This window comes from Mirounga leonina, unplaced genomic scaffold (genome assembly GCF_011800145.1).
Source record: "Mirounga leonina isolate KUSES-001 unplaced genomic scaffold, KU_Mleo_1.0 Mir_201, whole genome shotgun sequence".
In the NCBI taxonomy this organism is placed as follows: Eukaryota; Metazoa; Chordata; class Mammalia; order Carnivora; family Phocidae; genus Mirounga; species Mirounga leonina.
This window is the reverse complement of record NW_023270504.1, coordinates 11,441,602-11,459,934: the sequence shown is the minus strand read 5'-3', so window position 1 is coordinate 11,459,934 and position 18,333 is coordinate 11,441,602. Positions and strand designations below refer to the sequence as shown.

The 18,333-nt window shown below is 37.9% G+C and overlaps 1 pseudogene; it reads right to left on the bottom strand.

Annotated features, from left to right (window-relative positions):
- Positions 1–2,077: 2,077 nt before the first annotated feature.
- LOC118025419 lies at positions 2,078–17,149 on the bottom strand (annotated as a pseudogene).
- Between the last annotated feature and the right edge of the window lie 1,184 nt (positions 17,150–18,333).

Genomic DNA, 18,333 nt, shown 5'->3' with positions numbered 1-18,333 from the left:
TCATTAAGGGCTTTCACGTGGCTAAACCCGAAGGTACTTTTTCAGTTCTCATCTTACTTACCTTTTGATCATCTTCTTCTTGAAATATTCTTTTTTCTTGTATTATGAAACCACACTTTCAAATTTTCTGCCTCTGTGACCATTCTTTCTTGGGGTCCTTTGTGTCTTAGTATCATCCTTGATATTAAATATGAGACATTAAATAAAACTCCATAAAAGGGAAGCCAAGGCCACTGGAAAAAGTGAATAGAAACTTAGGAATATCTCATATATGTAGGACAACTAAGGGCTCAGATCCCTCAGAGATGATGTTTGCCTCACCCCCTGCTCAGGTGCTGGCTAAGAGCCTTGGGAAACATGGAATGAGTAGTAGAAGAAAGCTTTGGTAGCATGTATTCTTCACCGCTTCCTCCCTTCTACCCTTTGCTCCCTGACTTTGAATTCAGCTATGTGACTTGCTTTTGCCAATAAAATGAGGTAAAGGTGGTGATGTGCTACTTCTAAGACTAAGCCTTGAGATATTTCACAAGTTTCCACTTGTGCTCTTGGACCTTGATCATAGACATGAAAAGAACATGTTTGGGTTTGTCTGCTAGCCACATGGAACATTGCCGCCCCCAGCCACAATTAGCCACAAACATGTGAATGATCCCAATTGAAAGCAGCAAAACTGTCCAGTTAAGATCAACCTAGACCAGCTGACCTTAGTGACCAGGAGACTCATGAAACAAATATGTGCTGCTGAGATTTTGTGAGTGCTTATTATACAGGATTATTGTGAACATAGTCAACTGATACCAATTTCATAAATATCAACATGGACTTGTGAAGAGAAATTAGAAGTAGCGTCTGTCCATATTTTCTTTGCTAGCTCATGTATGTATATATTTTGACTCATTTTCTCATTGCTGATTTCCATGTATTTATATAGTATATTTTGATGGTGGTAAATTAATGTAGCAAATTAATGTAATTTAGCCCGCAATTTACAAAATATCAAGTTGGAATTGAGATGAAACTAAAGGAAAATAAAATATCATTCAAAGAACCTGAATTTGGAGGTAGGTACAGAAACTAGTAATTCTTTCAGTTGGCCCTATTTTGGGATAAAGAGTGAGGGGATTTTCTTACATGAGGGTAGTTGCTTACCATTAGTTGATAGCATTTTGCTGTTGTAGTAGGTGCTGTTAAATTTTTTTTATTAAACTTCTTTTTAAAAAAATGTTTATTTTATTATGTTAATCACCATACATGACATCATTAGTTTTTGATGTAGTGTTCCATGATTCATTGTTTGCGCATTACACCCAGTGCTCCATTCAATATGTGCCCTCCTTAATACCCATCACCGGGCTAACCCATCCCCCCACCCCCCCTCCACTCTAAAACCCTCAGTTTGTTTCTCAGAGTCCATAGTCTCTCATGGTTCGTCTCCCCCTCTGACTTCCCCCCCTTCATTTTTCCCTTCCTACTATCTTCTTTTTTTTAATTTAAAAAATTTTTTATTTTTAAAAGATTTTATTTATTTATTTGACAGACAGAGACACAGCGAAAGAGGGAACGCAAGCAGGGGGAGTGGGAGAGGGAGAAGCAGGCTTCCCAAGGAGCAGGGAGGCCGATGCGGGGCTCGATCCCAGGACCCTGGGATCATGACCTGAGCCGAAGACAGAACGCTTAACAACTGAGCCACCTAGGCGCCCCCCCCTTCTTTTTAACATATAATGTATTATTTGTTTCGGAGGTACAGGTCTGTGATTCATCAGTCTTACACAATTCACAGCGCTCACCATGGTGCTGTTAAATTTAAGCATGGAAGAAGGATGTAATTGATGTTGGAAATTCAAAGAATAGGTGATGGTAGAAATTTGTCAGGACTTTCTGGCTGGCAAGCCACTTTCAGAAAGCCCTTCTAATATTTGAGAAATTTTTTATCTTACAAGTTCTGTCTTTCCAAGATTTAAGCTTACTTTCTAAGTCTTCTTTGTAGTTGGGGTATTGTCATATGACCACATATTATGAGCCACCAGATACCAAGCATCCTGACTTGGGTATTCATGATCCACCAACCCAAAAGGTTTCACGTGCACACTAGAACTCCATTATCAAATGGAAGTGGTATGTACAGTTGTACTTGAACGAGGCCTAGTAAGTGCTCAAATTCTATTTTCTTCTTTTTTGCTACATTTTTGGTCCCATACTGTGGCTTCATGAAGAGTTTTCTATAACCAATTGAGGAAGAAAAAACTCAGGCCTGTTTTATAGATAGTTCTGTATAACATGCAGGCATCAACTGAAAGTGGACGGATGCAGCATGACCGCCCCACTATGGGGCAGTTCTGCTGGTCAGTGGTGAAGGAAAGTCCTCCCAGTGGACGGACCTTTGAGCAGTATACTTTGTTGCTCATTTTACTTGGAAGGAGAAATGGCCAGATGTGTGATTGGGTACCACTCGTTTGGTTGGATGGCCAGGGTCTTGGAAGGAATATGATTAGAAAAGTGATTACAGGGAGGTCTGGGATGAGGTATGTGGATAGATCTCTTTGAATGGGCACAGAATGTGAAGGTATTTATGTCCTCTATAAATGCTCATTAATGGGTAACCTTAGCAGAGAAACATTTTAATATATATATAGGATGGTCAGTTCTGTGGATTCCTGTAGCCTTTTTCCCCGGCCATTTTTGTCCATTTCTCCATGGACATGAACAAAGTGGCTATGGTGGAAAGAAGGGAGTTATGTGTGCACTCAATGACACATTTTCACTCATTGAGGTTGACCTGGTGATAGCCACTGCTAAGTGCCCAATCTGCCAGTGCAGAGATCGACACTGAGCCAGTGATAGGCACCATTCTGTGGGATGATTAGCCAGTTATTTGGTGGCGTATTGATTAAATTGGACCACTTCTGTCATCAAAGGGGAAGTGCTTTGCTCTTACTGGAATAGAGATTTATTCTGGATGTTGATTTTTCTTCTCTGCCCACAGTGCTCTACCATTCATGGACTCACAGAATGTCTTATCCACTGTCATGATATTGTATCCAACATCACTTCTGATCAAAAATTCATTTTCATAGTAAACAGTGTGACAGTGGTCTATGTTCATAAAACTCACTGGTCTTAGCATATTCACCATCCTGAAGCAGCTTACTTGAAAGAATAGTGGAATGGACTTTTCAAAGGGAGAGGGAGAAGCAGGCTCCCCGCTGAGCAGAGAGCCCGACACAGGGCTCAATCCCAGGACCCTGGGATCATGACCTGAGCTGAAGACAGACACTTAATGAATGTGCCACCCAGGTGCTCCAATAGTCAATGATTTTTGAAAGAACTTTGAATAGAAAATTATTTTCTGTTTATCCAGATATTTACTATTTCTGATGCCCTTAGTTCCTTTGTCTAAATCCAGATTTCCATCTGGTATCATTTTCTGTCTGAAAAAATTATTATTTTTTTCTGCTTCAGGTTTATTTATACAAATTGCATAGGAGAACACCAGCCTTCTGCAGACCACAGACCAGGGGGTCACACCTTTCCTTCCTCCTCCCATAGGTAGACAGAGGCCTCTGTTCTGGAAGCCACATGGTGGCTTAGGCATCTTTGGGAATCTGAGCTGGAGCTGGAACCCTAGCCTCAGCTTTGGTTTGAAACTTGATTTTGGTCTTTGGCTGACAGAGCCGAGATCCTTGGTGATGTGGGCATGAGCACGCTTCTGAAGCTTGGGGTGAGCAATGTAGAGAGTCAATTGCACTTGCAGTTCTTTGGGATCTTGAGCTTGATTTCCTTGGGCTATATCAGAGCCTTGATAGCCTCCGCACACGTGTTCATGGTCTTGGCGTTGTTGGGCTGCATCTTCTTTAGGCCCTTTTTGCTGTGCTTCTTGGCAAAGCACCTCAGGAACTTGGGATCCACCTCCGTAAGAAATTTGTATCTTTGTATCTTTGTGATCAGAGTTTCTTGATGCCATTTCTGTGCCATTTTCTGGACTGGTTGTATGTGGTGTGGTTCTTGGAATTGGCCACATCTGCACTGGAGTCTGCAGCTCCCGAAGCAGCTAGGACCAGAAAAGGAAAGGCAAGAAATTATTTTAACATTTTAACATTTATTTTGGTGCAGGCCTGCTGCTGATGAATTCTTTCATCTTTTGTTTGTCAAAAAGTCTTTATTTTGCCTTCTTTTTGAAAGATACTTTTACTGGGTCAAGTTTTCCAGTATGACAGGTTTTTTTTTTTTTCCTTTCTTCTGTGCTTTAAAGATGTTTCTCCTCTCTCTTCTTGCTTGCATTATTTTCAACAAGTAAACTGCTATCATTATTTTTCTGTACATAATGTGGCTTTTTTGCATTGGCTTCTTTTTATATTTTCTTTTTACGACTTTGTAAGTAACTTGATTACACTGTGTCTTTATGCATGTTCCTTCATTTTCCTTGTCCTTGGAGTTCATTTAACACTTTGGATCTGGTGCTTTAAAATTTTCATAAAATTTGGAAAACATTCAGCCATTATTCCTTCAAATGGTTTTTATTATTCCCTTTGAGGACTCCAATTACATATATATTAGGCTGCTTGAAATTGTTCCACAACTGATGAATGATTTGTTCATTTAGAAAAATATTTCAGAGTTTCATTTTAGATAGTTTTTATTCCTATGCCTTCAAGTTCACTACCTTTTTTTCTGCAATGCCTAAATAACACCTCATTCCAGCCAGTGTCTTTTTCATTTTATACTTTGTAGTTTTCATTTTCATAAGTTTGATTTGGTCTTCTTTTTTTGTATGTCTTCTATGTCTTTGCTTAACATGTTCAGTCTTTCTTCTAGCTTCCTAAACATGTGGAATACAGGTATCTTAACTATTTTAATAGCTTTGCTTACAATTTTGTCATTGTGTCATTTCTAGGTTTGTTTTAATTCATTGATTTTAACCTTATTGAGGGATATATAGATACACACACACACACACACACTGTACGTATCTACATTTGCTTCTTTACATGCATGGTAATTTTTGTTTGGATGTTAGACATTGAGAATTTCATCTTCATGATTTTGGTATTATTTTTGTATTTCTACAATATTCTTGTGCTTTGTTCTGGGATGCTGTTAAGTTATTGAAAACAGTTTGATCCTCTTTGGTATTGCTGTTTTGAGTTTTTTTAGGTGGGAACCAAGATGCATTTAGTCTAGATCTAATTTTGACTTATTATTGCAGCAAAATATTTCTGAGACCTGTATCTGATGCCATTGAATTATAAGATTCTCCACTCTGGCTGGTAGGAACAGGGACTAGTTTCAGTTCTCAGCTCCTAAGATTGTCCCCTCCAATTCTTTCTGGGAGTTCTTTCCCCAGACTCAGGTTGTTACTCCCATGCACATTATGATTGCCACTCAGCTGAAGTCATAAGGAGAATCCCCTGCAGATATGCTAAGTCCTCTCCTTCTCTCCAGCACTCTGCCCAGAGAATGCTAGCTGTCTTGACCTCTCTTAACTCTCAGCAAGATCTCAATTCAGTCAAATACCAAGCTTTCCTTGAATTCCTTTTCTCTGTGTCATGCCCTGGAAACTCTGAGAAAATACACTGAGGGGTGCCTGGGTGGCTCAGTTGGTTAAATGTCTGACTCTTGATTTCAGCTCAGGTCACGATCTCAGGGTCATGAGACTGAGCCCTGCATCAGCTCTGTGCTCATCGGGGAGTCAGCCTGAGATTCTCTCTCTCCCTCTGCTTCTCACCCCCATGCATTGGTCTCTCTCTAAATAGATAAATGAAAATTTAAAAAATAAATTAAAAAAAGAAAATATACCAAAACACTATAGGGGTCACTTCATTTGTTTCTTATCTTTCAGGGATCTCTGTCCTTTGTCAATAACATCCAATTTATTAAAACCATTGTTTCATATATATATATATATTTAAAGATTATTTATTTATTTATTTGAGAGAGAGAGAATGAGATAGAGAGAGAGCATGAGAGGGGGGAGGGTCAGAGGGAGAAGCAGACTCCCTGCCGAGCAGGGAGCCCAATGTGGGACTCGATCCCGGGACTCCAGGATCATGACCTGAGCCGAAGGCAGTCGCCCAACCAACTGAGCCACTCAGGTGCCCTGTTTCATATATTTTGTCCATTTTTTAAAGTTGTTTCTAGCAAGAAGGTAAAGCTGGTTTCTGTTCCTCCACCTTGGACTGAAATGGAAAGTTTCTTCAGTTGTTTTTGAAAAGAAAAAAGAACACTATTCCTTTTAAGCAATTTTTTTCTCTCTTTTCAATTACATTAAATACATTCTGGGCTACAAGGGAAGTGGTATGATCATTTTGTGATGGATATAAATGTGCTGCTTTTAGCAATATATTTTTTAAATTCTTTTTCCCTATGTACTACTGAGATTAAAGATGAAGTAGGGATTGATGGTTTGGTTTGAGGGACTAGATGTTGTCCAGGTACCTAAGTACCTAACTTTAGATAGTTTCAAGATAAGAATTGGACAGCCTTCTTTCCTTCTGAGGTACAATCTTCTATTATATTTGTATGAATGGGGTTTTCTCTTTCTGAGATTTCAAGGATTAGCATTTCTTTATTTTAAATCAATATTTTAATCCAGATTAGTCCCTTCAGTAGTTGCTTTGTGGTTTGGAGACATCACAGAAGAGTTTTTCTACTTAATTTTATGGAATTTTAAAAAATCCATTTTGATTATACACTTCAAAATATTTTCTTTCTTTTTTTTAATCAAAGTGTGTTCTCCCTTGTTAGAAGGCAAACCACTATAGTTTGGATTCTTAATCAGTAATTAAGATTGGAAATAATGGAAATAATTATTATTGCTATTATTCTGATATTCCAATATTTATTAGCACTCTACATTTAAAAGTTTTTTAAAAAGAATACATCATTTCTTTTATTTTCTGCACAATCCTGGTGGTATGTATTGCTATTCATGTCAGTGAACCAGGAAGCGGAAAATGAGAGGTTAGATGACTTGCCCAAAGTTAAACAACTACTATATTGGGGAATCAAGAAGGACAGGGCCCAGTTATTTTGATTTAAAATTCATTACTCTGGGGCGCCTGGGTGGCCCAGTCGTTAAGCGTCTGCCTTTGGCTCAGGTCATGATCCCACGGTGCTGGGATCGAGCCCCGCATCGGACTCCCTGCTCAGTGGGAAGCCTGCTTCTCCCTCTCCCACTCCCCCTGTTTGTGTTCCTTCTCTCACTTTATCTCTCTGTCAAATAAATAAATAAAATCTTTTAAAAAAATAAAATTCATTACTCTTTTTCTTGCCAGTGTCTGGTAATTTTAACTTGAAAATGGAAGTCATCTTGAGAACCAAGATAGATATATCAAATAAGTCATATTTGGGGACCAGTCATTTTCAAGGCAGTTGCCCAACCAACTGAGCCACCCAGGTGCCTGTTTCATATATTTAAACAGACCCATATTTTATTAATTGAATTTTAAATGAATATCAGTTATTATATGGTTTCATTTATTTATGGAACATAAGGAATAGCATGGAGGATATTAAGAGAAGGAAGGGAAAACTGAAGGGGGGAAAATCAGAGGGGGAGATGAACCATGAGAGATTATGGACTCGGGGAAACAAACTGAGGGTTTTAGAGGGGAGGGGGTAGGGGGATGGGCTAGCCCGGTGATGGGTATTAAGGAGGGCATGTATTGCATGGAGCACTAGGTGTTATAGGCAAACAATGAGCCATGGAACACTACATCAGAAACTAATGAGGTACTGCATGGTGACTAACATAACATAATAAAAAAATAAATGAATATTACTGTTAAAAGACTGAAAGATTGCTTAAGATGGATAGGGTAAAGTAAATACTTATCTCTGCTCTCCCAGTACACACTGATTCACAGAATTGTTAAAGTGATCACCTCTGGAAACCCATTAAAGACCTGTATGCCAAATATTAGTTCACTAAAATTCTTCTGCCTTATTAGTCTTTGGGCTTGCTGGTATTTAATGAATATTGTACTACTAACTGGTTTTGGGAAGAGATATCAGAATTACAGTATATTTACCTTAGAAATAATAAATTCAGGCAATCAGTAGATGATCAGGCATATTGCCTATAAGTTCTTTTCAAAGGGTCTGTCATGAATAACTGGCTTGAGATCCCTCTTTCCTTTTTTTTTTTTTTTTAAAGATTTTATTTATTTATTTGAGACAGAGAGAATGAGAGACAGAGAGCATGAGAGGGAAGAGGGCCAGAGGGAGAAGCAGACTCCCTGCCGAGCAGGGAGCCCGATGCGGGACTCGATCCAGGGACTCCAGGATCATGACCTGAGCTGAAGGCAGTCACTTAACCAACTGAGCCACCCAGGCGCCCGATCCCTCTTTCCATTTAGTGCTAGACACATGTGTTTGTTTATTTGTTGAGCACCCATTGTTTAAGGTGCTAGGAATATGGTAGCAAATAAAACATAGTTCCTGTTCTTGTTAAACTTATATGCTAGTTGGGGAGATGATAAAAACAACAAGAAAATAGACACTGAATCTTGTGGCTGATAATAATAAGTGCTATGAAAGGAAATAAAGCAGGGTAAAGGATGTAGAGTATGGGGGGCATTTACGAAAAAACAAAGTGATGGAATCAAGATGTGAAATTTAGTGGAGGAGGGTCCCAGGTAGGGGAAATCTGCAGGCCTAAAGGCTCTGGTGTAGGCATTGGAGGAGGATGTTTGGCTTGTGGGACAAATAACCAAGACTGGTGTGGCTGAGCAAAGTGATGTGAAATATTAGGAGATGAGAATTTGGTTCAAATACAATACACATTTAAATATATTTACAAAATTATGACCTTATTAAACATATAAACATCTTAAAACATGTAAAATATCACTCCTGCTCGAAAATGAACTCTTTTTTAAAAAATTAATTTTTTTATTTGAGTGTAGTTAACACACAATGTTACATTAATTTCAGGTATATAACATAGTGATTCAACAAATATACATATTATGCATACCCACCACAAATGTAGCTACCATCTGTCACCATATAATGCTATTAAAATATAATTAACTATTTTCTTTATGCTGTGTCTTTTATTCCTGTGACTTACTCATTTCTTAACTGGAAAGACTGTATTTTCCACTCCCCTTCACACATTTTGCCCATCCCCTCACCCTTTTCCCTTTTGGCAACCATCATTTTGTTCTCTGTATTTACAGATCTGATTTTGCTTTTTGTTTCTTTGGTTACTCTTCTTCTTCTTTTTTTTTTAAAGATTATACATATGAGTGAAAACATATGGTACTTATCATTCTCAATCTAAATTATTTTACTTTGCATGAAACCCTCTAGGTCCATCCATATTGTCACAAATTGCATGATCTCATCCTTTTTTATGGCTGCATAATATTCCACTGTGTGTGTGTGTGTGTGTGTGTGTGTGGTGTGTGGTGTGTGTGTGTACCACATCTTCCTTATCCATTCCTCTATTGATGGACACTTGGCTTGCTTCCGTATCTTGGCTGTTGTAAATAATGCTGCAATAAACATAAGGATGCATGTATCTTTTCAAATTAGTGTTTTCATTTTATTTGGGTAAATACCCAATAGTAGAATTATTTGATCATATGGCATTTCTATTTTTAATTTTTTGAGAAGGCTCCATACTGTTTTCCATAGTGTCTGTACAAGTTACATTCCCATCAACAGTGTATGAGGGTTCCTTTTTCTCCACATCCTCCCTGACACTTGTTATTTCTTATCCGTTTGATTTTAGCCATTCTGTCTGGTGTCAGGTGATATCTCTGTGGTATTCATTTGCATTTTCTTGATGATTAGTGATGTTGAGCATCTTTTTATGTGTCTGTTGGCCATTTGTATGTCTTCTTTGGAAAAATATGTATTCAGGTCCTCTGCTCATTTTTATGCTTTTAACATTTAAACAAAAAATGTTTAAATGTTAAAAAAACCATTTAGTAGGTTGTCAATGTCTTTTTGTTTAGTTGATGGTTTTCTTTGCTGTGCAAAAATTTTTATTTTGATATAGTCATGATGGTTTATTTTTGCTTTTCTTTCCCTTGCCTTAGGAGACACATCTAGAAAAATGTTGCTATGGGCAATGAAAAATTACTGCCTGTGTTCTCTTCTAGGATTTTTATGGTTTCAGATCTCACATTTAGGTCTTTAATCTGAAAATGGGCTCTTTGAAGGTTGATAACTGTTTTATTGTCTACTAATTATCCAAGGAATGAAAATTAAAATAAAAATGTATTTTTTGTCTATGTAAATATTGAAGCTTAAAATAAAGAAGTCATGAGGAAAGGGCTCATTCTTTGAGAAATGAACACAATGTTTCTGGAATAGTTTGGCAATAGTTGGTAAAATCTTAATTTTTTTACATATTCTCTGATCTACAAATCTGCTTCTAGAAATGTAGTTTAGGGAAATAATTTTTTGGCTGAAAAAAATCTGGCTATAAAGGTGATAACAGCAACCTTGTTTTAGTAGTAAAAAAACTGGAACCCACCAAAAATGTAACCAAAATAGGAAATTAGTTAAAAAAAAATTTCTGCAATGGCTTACTATGCAGCCATTAAAAATGATTTTTAAAAATTTTATTATGTTCTCTTAGTCACCATACATTACATCATTAGTTTTTGATATAGTGTTCCATGATTCATTGTTTGTGTATAACACCCAGTGCTCCATTCAATACATGCTCTCCTTAATATCCATCACCAGGCTAACCCATCTCCCTACCCCCCTCCCCTCTAAAACCCTCAGTTTGTTTCTCAGAGTCCATCGTCTCTCATGGTTCGTCTCCCCCTCCAATTCCCCCTCCCCTTCATTTTCCCTTCCTACTATCCTCTTCTTTTTTTTTTTTTAAACATATAATGTATTATTTGTTTCAGAGGTACAGGACTGTGATTCATCAGTCTTACACAATTCACAGCACTCATCATAGTGCATACCCTCCCCAATGTCCATCCCCCAGCCACCCCATCCCTCCCACCCCCCACCACTCTAGCAACCCTCAGTTTGTTTCCTGAGATTAAGAATTCCTCATATCAGTGAGATCATATGGTACTTGTCTTTCTCTGATTGACTTATTTCGCTTAGCATTGTTGCAAATGTTAAGATTTTGGTTTTTTGATGGCTGCATAATATTCTATTGTATATATATATGCCACATCTTCTTTATCCATTCATCTGTCGATGGACATCTTGGCTCTTTCCATAGTTTGGCTATTGTGGACATTGCTGCTATAAACATCGGGGTGCATGTACCCCTTCGGATCACTACATTTGTATCTTTGGGGTAAATACCCAGTAGTGTAATTGCTGGGTCATAGGGTAGCTGTATTTTCAACTTTTTAAGGAACCTCCATACTGTTTTCCAGATTGGCTGCACCAGCTAGCATTCCCACCAACAGTGTAGGAGAGTTCCCCTTTCTCTGCATCCTTGCCAACATCTGTCGTTTCCTGAATTGTTATCTCATTGAGGTTTTGATTTGGATTTCCCTGATGCTGAGTGATGTTGAACACTTTTTCATGTGTCTCTTGGCCGTTTGGATGTCTTCTTTGAAGAAATGTCTGTTCATGTCTTCTGCCCATTTCTTGATTGGATTCTTTGTTCTTTGGGTGTTGAGTTTGATAAGTTCTTTATAGATTTTGGATACTAGCCCTTTATCTGATATATCATTTGCAAATATCTTCTCCCATTCTGTTGGTTGTCTTTTGGTTTTGTTGACTGTTTCCTTTGCTGTGCAAAAGCTTTTTATCTTGATGAAGTCCCAACAGTTCATTTTTGCCCTTGCTTCCCTTGCCTTTGGCGATGTTTCTAGGAAGAAGTTGCTTCAGCTGAGGTCAAAGAGGTTGCTGCCTGTGTTCTCCCCTAGGATTTTGATGGATTCCTGTCTCACATTTAGGTCTTTCATCCATTTTGAGTCTATTTTTGTGTGTGGTATAAGGAAATGGTCCAGTTTCATTCTTCTGCATGTGGCTGTCCAATTTTCCCAACACCATTTGTTGAAGAGACTGTCTTTTTTCCATTGAACATTCTTTCCTGCTAAAAATGATTTTATGAAGACTATATAAGCAACATTGAAAGATGTAAATGGTATATTGCCAAAAGAAGAGAGTAGGTTATAAAATATACTTACTGTGTTTCTATGTTTAATAATCAATAGCATTCTTATGAATGTATATGCTTACAGAAAATACAGGAAGGACAAACACCAAAAATGTTAATAGTAACTACCTCAAAGTTGATGTTATGGGCAATTTTGTTTTATTCTTTTTACTTATCAGTACTTCTAAATTTTCTTCAATGAATATATATGGAGTTTGCAATAAGAAAAGAAGCAATATGTGTTACTGAAATTTAAAACTAAATATGTTAAATACTTCCTTACAACAAATTATTAAGCACAGTTATTTTTTTCTTCTATGGAAGGTAAGTACCTCTTAAGGCCCTGACAGTTTGATTTAAATACACTAAAATGATAATAATCCAGTGCTTTTGGGGACACGTGTTCTATAAATATAAAATGTTATAATTTTTTTTAAGATTTCATTTTTTTACTTGAGAGAGAGAGAGACAGTGAGCATGAGTGGAGTGAGGGGCAGAGGGAGAAGCAGACAGAAGCAGACACCCTGCCAAGCAGGGAGCCCAACATGAGGCTTGATCCCAGGATTCTGGGATCACGACCTGAGCTGAAGGCAGATGCTTAGCCAACTGAGCCACCCAGGCACACCTATAAAATGTTATAATTAAAGCCTCTTGTCAGTTATCCAAAATGGATTTGTCCAAATCATAGATTTAATCTGTCCCCTCTTCTCAAATATTCTGGAATCTTTCTCCTTAAATCTATAAATGAGAAAGAGAAAAATAGAAATAGATATGTATTAACTGATGTAATGCATTCCCCTTCTCCATCACATCCTCCCAGTAGCAACACTGACCCAACCATTCCTTTACCTGGGGGGCCTTTTTGCATATTATCTTCCTGATAATCTCTACTGGCTCTTTCCTTGAACACTCAGTGTATTTCAAATACTTGGATGAAGTTCATTGGTGTCTTTAGACTTTTCTTTTTTCTCTGTTGATGCATGCATTATGTGAATGACCACTAACCTGCCATAATTTATTGTGAGAATTTATGTATTTATGTCTCCTGCTAGACTGTTTGCTCACCCCAGGCAGGTACTTTGGGTTTTTCATTTCTGCAACCAGCACCTGCCAGAGTGTATGATTAAGGAGGGGTTAGTAAATGTTACATAACTTAGGGTCTGAAGTAGATTACTTCATTTACAGTTTTTACCAGTGGATTATTCATTTAGCCCTGTGATGGCCAGTTTTATGTGTAACTTGACTAGGTTATAGTACCCAGTTATTCAATCAAATATTAATCTAAGTATTTTGTAGGTGTGATTAAATTATAAAGGAGATTATGCTATATAATCTGGGTGGGCTTGATCTAATCACATAAATGATCTTAAGAACAGAACTGAGGTTTCCCTGAGGAAGAAGAAATTCTGCTGTGGACTGTCTGAAAATTTCCAGCCTGCCTTTCCTGCCTTACAGATTTCAGACTTGCCTCTCCAGCCCCCACAGTCATGTGAGCCAATATCTTGCAATTAATTTCTTAGTATATAAGCATAGAAGCCTCTCTCTTTCTTTCTCATGTCTATCTCTCATGTCTGTCTCTATCTCTAACTCTATCATTTTTTAAAAATTATTTATTTATTTATTTATTTGAAGAGAGAGACACAGTGAGAGAGGGAACACAAGCGGGGGAGTGGCAGAGGGAGAAGCAGGCTTCCCGCCAAGCGGGGAGCCCGATGCGGGGCTCGATCCCAGGATCCTGGGATCACGACCTGAGCCGAAGGCAGACGCTTAACGACTGAGCCACCCAGGCACCCCTAACTCTATCATTTCTATCTCTCAGTCAGGGTACACCAGAGAAACAGAACCAGTAGGAGATATACATGTAATGTTATTATTTGATGGAGAAGAAGATAGATATCCCTGCATTCTGGAAATTTATAATCTAGTAGGGGAGGTATAATATTGACAGTTTTTCATATAAGGCAGATTGTGGTAAATGTATAATTTATTAGAGATAAATATAAATAGGATCCAACAAGGGAATAGTTGATGTGTCCTAAGGGTTAGACTTGGGTCTTTTTCATTATCTGTACTCACTTCCTTGGTAGTCTCCTCCTATCCCATGCCTTTAAATATCATCATAGGCTAAATACTGGCATATTTTTATCTATAGTCCCTTTGCTGAAATCTAAACCACTGTATCCAATGGCTCACTTAACATTTCCACTTGGACGTTTAATAGATGTCTCAAACTTGGTATGTTCAAAATTGAACTCCCCACCCTCCCTACACCCCCAACCTACAGACCTGTACCATGAACTTTTGCCTATTTCAGACAGTGACCACCTCAGTCCCTTGAGCTACTCAATCCAAAAGCCTTGGAGTCATTCTTGAGTACTCTTATTTTTCTCATATTTTACATCAAATTACTCCATTATGTTGGGTCTCCCTTAAAGTCACACTACTGCTACTGCCTTTGTCCAAGCCATCTTAACACCATCATCTCTTGCCTGGATCATTTCCATAGCCTCCTAGCTTGTCTGCCCATTTCTTCTCTTATCCCCTGACACTGTATAGCATAGCACCCAGAGTGATCCTTTGGAAACTATAAATTGGGTCCTGTCATTCTTTTGCTCAAAATCTTGCAACAGCCCCCAACTTCACTCAGAATGAAAGCCAATGTCGTGAAGGTGCCTACCTGGTCCTGTTACCTCTATATTCTCATCTCTTCCTACTCTTCCAGTGGCTTGTGCTGCTCAAGTCACCAGTCTTCTTCCAGGTCCTTGAAGAAGGAATATGCTCTGTCTTTAGGGTCTTTCCACTGGCTATTCCTTCTACCTGGATCTCTCATCCTCCAAATATCTCCATTGCTCCCTTCCTTATCTCCTTGAGGTCTGTTCCAATGCCATTTTCTCAAAGAACCTTACCCTGACCTCCCTATCTAAAGTATAACTGTTCTGCTTTCCTCACTATTAATCCCCCTTGTTCCCTTCTAATCGTTCCATCCCATGTATCATCTTCAATATATAATTTAATTGATTATCATGCTTACTGTTTTTCATCTGTCTCCTCCACCTTATATGTTACCCCCAACTGGAATGTAAACTCTTTGAGGTCATGGGTCCTTATGAATATGTTTATTTTTCTCTTATTTCTTCAGGTGCCAATATCAGTGCCAGGCACTAAAGAAAGTAGGCATGAAGAGACAATCTCCCTGACTGTAGTGATCTGGGGAGGCCTCAGAATTTCATTACCATTAACCTTGAAGATCATGGTGGGACAAGGTCATAACTAGTCAAATTTGGGATATGTGGTATATCAGTCTGCTAGGGCTGCCATAACCAATTACCAGAAACAACAGGAATTTTTTTCTCACAATTCTGGAGGCCAGAAGTCTGAGATCAAGATGTTTGCAGGGTTGGTTCTAAGGCATCTCTCCTTTCTTGTAGATACCCTTCTTCTCTCTGTGTCATTGCATAGACTTCCCTCTATGAGTCTGTGTCTTAGTCTTCTTTTCTTATAGGGACATCAGTCATATTGGGTTGAGGCCTATTCCTTCCCTCTTTACAACTTAATTATCTCTTTGAAGATCCTATCTCCAAATATAGTCACATTCTGAGGTATCATACATATCAACATATGTATTTGGGGGGTGGGGACACAATTCAGCCCCTAACACATAGTATGTCACTGTTGCTGTGGCTGTAGCTGTTCTGACTCAGCTACTCTTCTTACTCAGGGATTTTTTTCTTATGCGAATGCTTCGATATGACAACTTGACTTTCCCTAAGAAACAAAACAAAACAAAGCAAACTGTAAAACTTTAACTTTTAAAATGTTATCAAGCAACAACCCAAGTGTCCATCACCAGATGAGTGGATGAACAAAATGTGGCATATAAATACAAAACAATATTATTCAGTCATAAAAAGGGATGAGATTCTGATACATTGCTATACCATGGATGAACCTTGAAAACATTATGCTAAGCACAATAAGCCAGATACAAAAGGACAAATATATAATTTCACTTATATGAGGAATAGGTAAATTCAGAGACATAGACTAGGTAAATTTATAGAGACAGAAAGTAGAATGGTGGTTGCTAGGAGCTGGGGGAGGGGGTATAGGGAATTATTGTTTTAATGAATATAGAGTTTCTTTTATTTTTTATTTTTATTTTTTAAGATTTTATTTATTTATTTGACAGAGAGAGACACAGTGAGAGAGGGAACACAAGCAGGGGGCGTGGGAGAGGGAGAAGCAGGCTTCCAGCTGAGCAGGGAGCCCATGCGGGGCTCGATCCCAGAACCCTGGGATCATGACCTGAGCCGAAGGCAGACGCTTAATGACTGAGCCACCCAGGCACCCCTAGAGTTTCTTTTAAATTAAAAAAATTTTTAAAATACTTTTACAGCTTTTTTGAGATATAATTGACAAATAGAAATTGTATATATTTATTTATTTTTTAAAGATTTTATTTATTTATTCATGAGAGACAGAGACAGAGAGAGAGAGAGGCAGAGGGAGAAGCAGGCTCCCAAGGAGCAGGAAGCCCGATGCGGGACTCGATCCCAGGACCCTGAGATCATGACCTGAGCCGAAGGCAGACGCTCAACCATCTGAGCCACCCAGGCGCCCAAAATTGTATATATTTAATTGTGTACATCACATATACAACATGGTGGTGATTTATATGCATATGCATTGTGAAATGATTATCACAATTGAGTTAGTTAACACGCATTCATCACCTCATATAATTACCATTTTTTCTGTTTGTGTGGTGATCACATGTAAGATCTATTCTCTCCACAAATATTAAGTGCACAATATAGTACTATTACTATAGTCACCATGCTGTACCTTAGATCCCCAGAACTTAATCATCTTAAAACTGAAAGTTTGCACTTTCTGAATGACATCTCCCCATTTCTTCCATACTCTAGCTCTTGGTAACCACTGTCCTATTCCCTATTTCTCTGAGTTCAACTTTTTTAGATTTCAAATATCATATGATATTTGTTTTTCTCTGCCTGGCTCATTACACTTAGCGTAATGTCTTCCAGGTTTACCCATGTTGTTACCAATGGCAGGACTTCCTTCTTTTTTATGGCTGAATAATATTTCATTATATATATAATATATATATAACATCTTCTTTATTCATTCATCCATTGATGGACGGTTGGATTCTTTCTATATCTTGGTTATTGTGAATAATGCTGCAAGTGTAGAGAGTTTCTATTTGAAATGATGAAAAATTCTGGAAATAGACAATGGTGATAGTCACACAATATTGTGAATGTACTTAATGTCACTGAATTATACCCGTATAAAAATGGCTAAAATGGTTAAAAAAAAGTTGCCAAGTAGCATGTAAAGAGATAAGTTCCTTTTGAGTCTTTCTATGAGGTGTAGAATGGGAATAGAATGAAGACGAGTCCCAGAAATGGAACAAGGAATGTGGTGAGGAGCAGGCCAGGGCTTCAGCATCATAAGGCATTCAGAGTACACGTAATGTATGAACATTTCAGGAAGGGCCAGCACTCCCCATAAAGCAAGTGGCTAACAGTTTCAGAGAATTCGCTTGTGTCTGAAGTGGTCTGTATTTCAAAATCTCAGACAAATCCTCAGAAATATACAATACAGCATTGTGTTGTATTGTGTTGCTGTATCTACAGCAGTATTGTGTGTCTACAGCAGTACTGCAACAGTCTGCTGTATCTACTGCAGTGTTGTAACAGTATTGTGTTGCTGTATCTACAGCAGATGCCGAAGATAGAATGTTTGAGCCATAGTGTGATTACTTTTCCTCAGTTCCTGACTATACAGGAAAGTCTTTTTTTAAGTTTCCAACACTTGTTTTTTTTAGCATTCCTAGTAATATATATGTTGTATTTAATATAATAAAATACTTTTATAAGGACGATTATGGATATGGAGATGGCTTTCCTCTGAAAAACTAATTTAGTATAAAAAACTTTAAAAGCCTTTATTTAAATAAAACTATTATGAGTAGAATACATTAGACCTCTTATCTGATGTAACTGAGACTGGTGGGGGTTGATGAAAAAGGTGGTGTAAACCAGGTTCATAAAAGTGAGACATGTGTATCTTAAACATTTTATTTTAGCTTAAAACATATAAATGTACATTAATTTACCAACATTTTGATACAGAGGCATGGCTCTTTATTGAGGATGAGAGTTCTGCTTGGTATTTCTTCTCTAAAGCACATCCATAATTCCAAAATGCAGTTT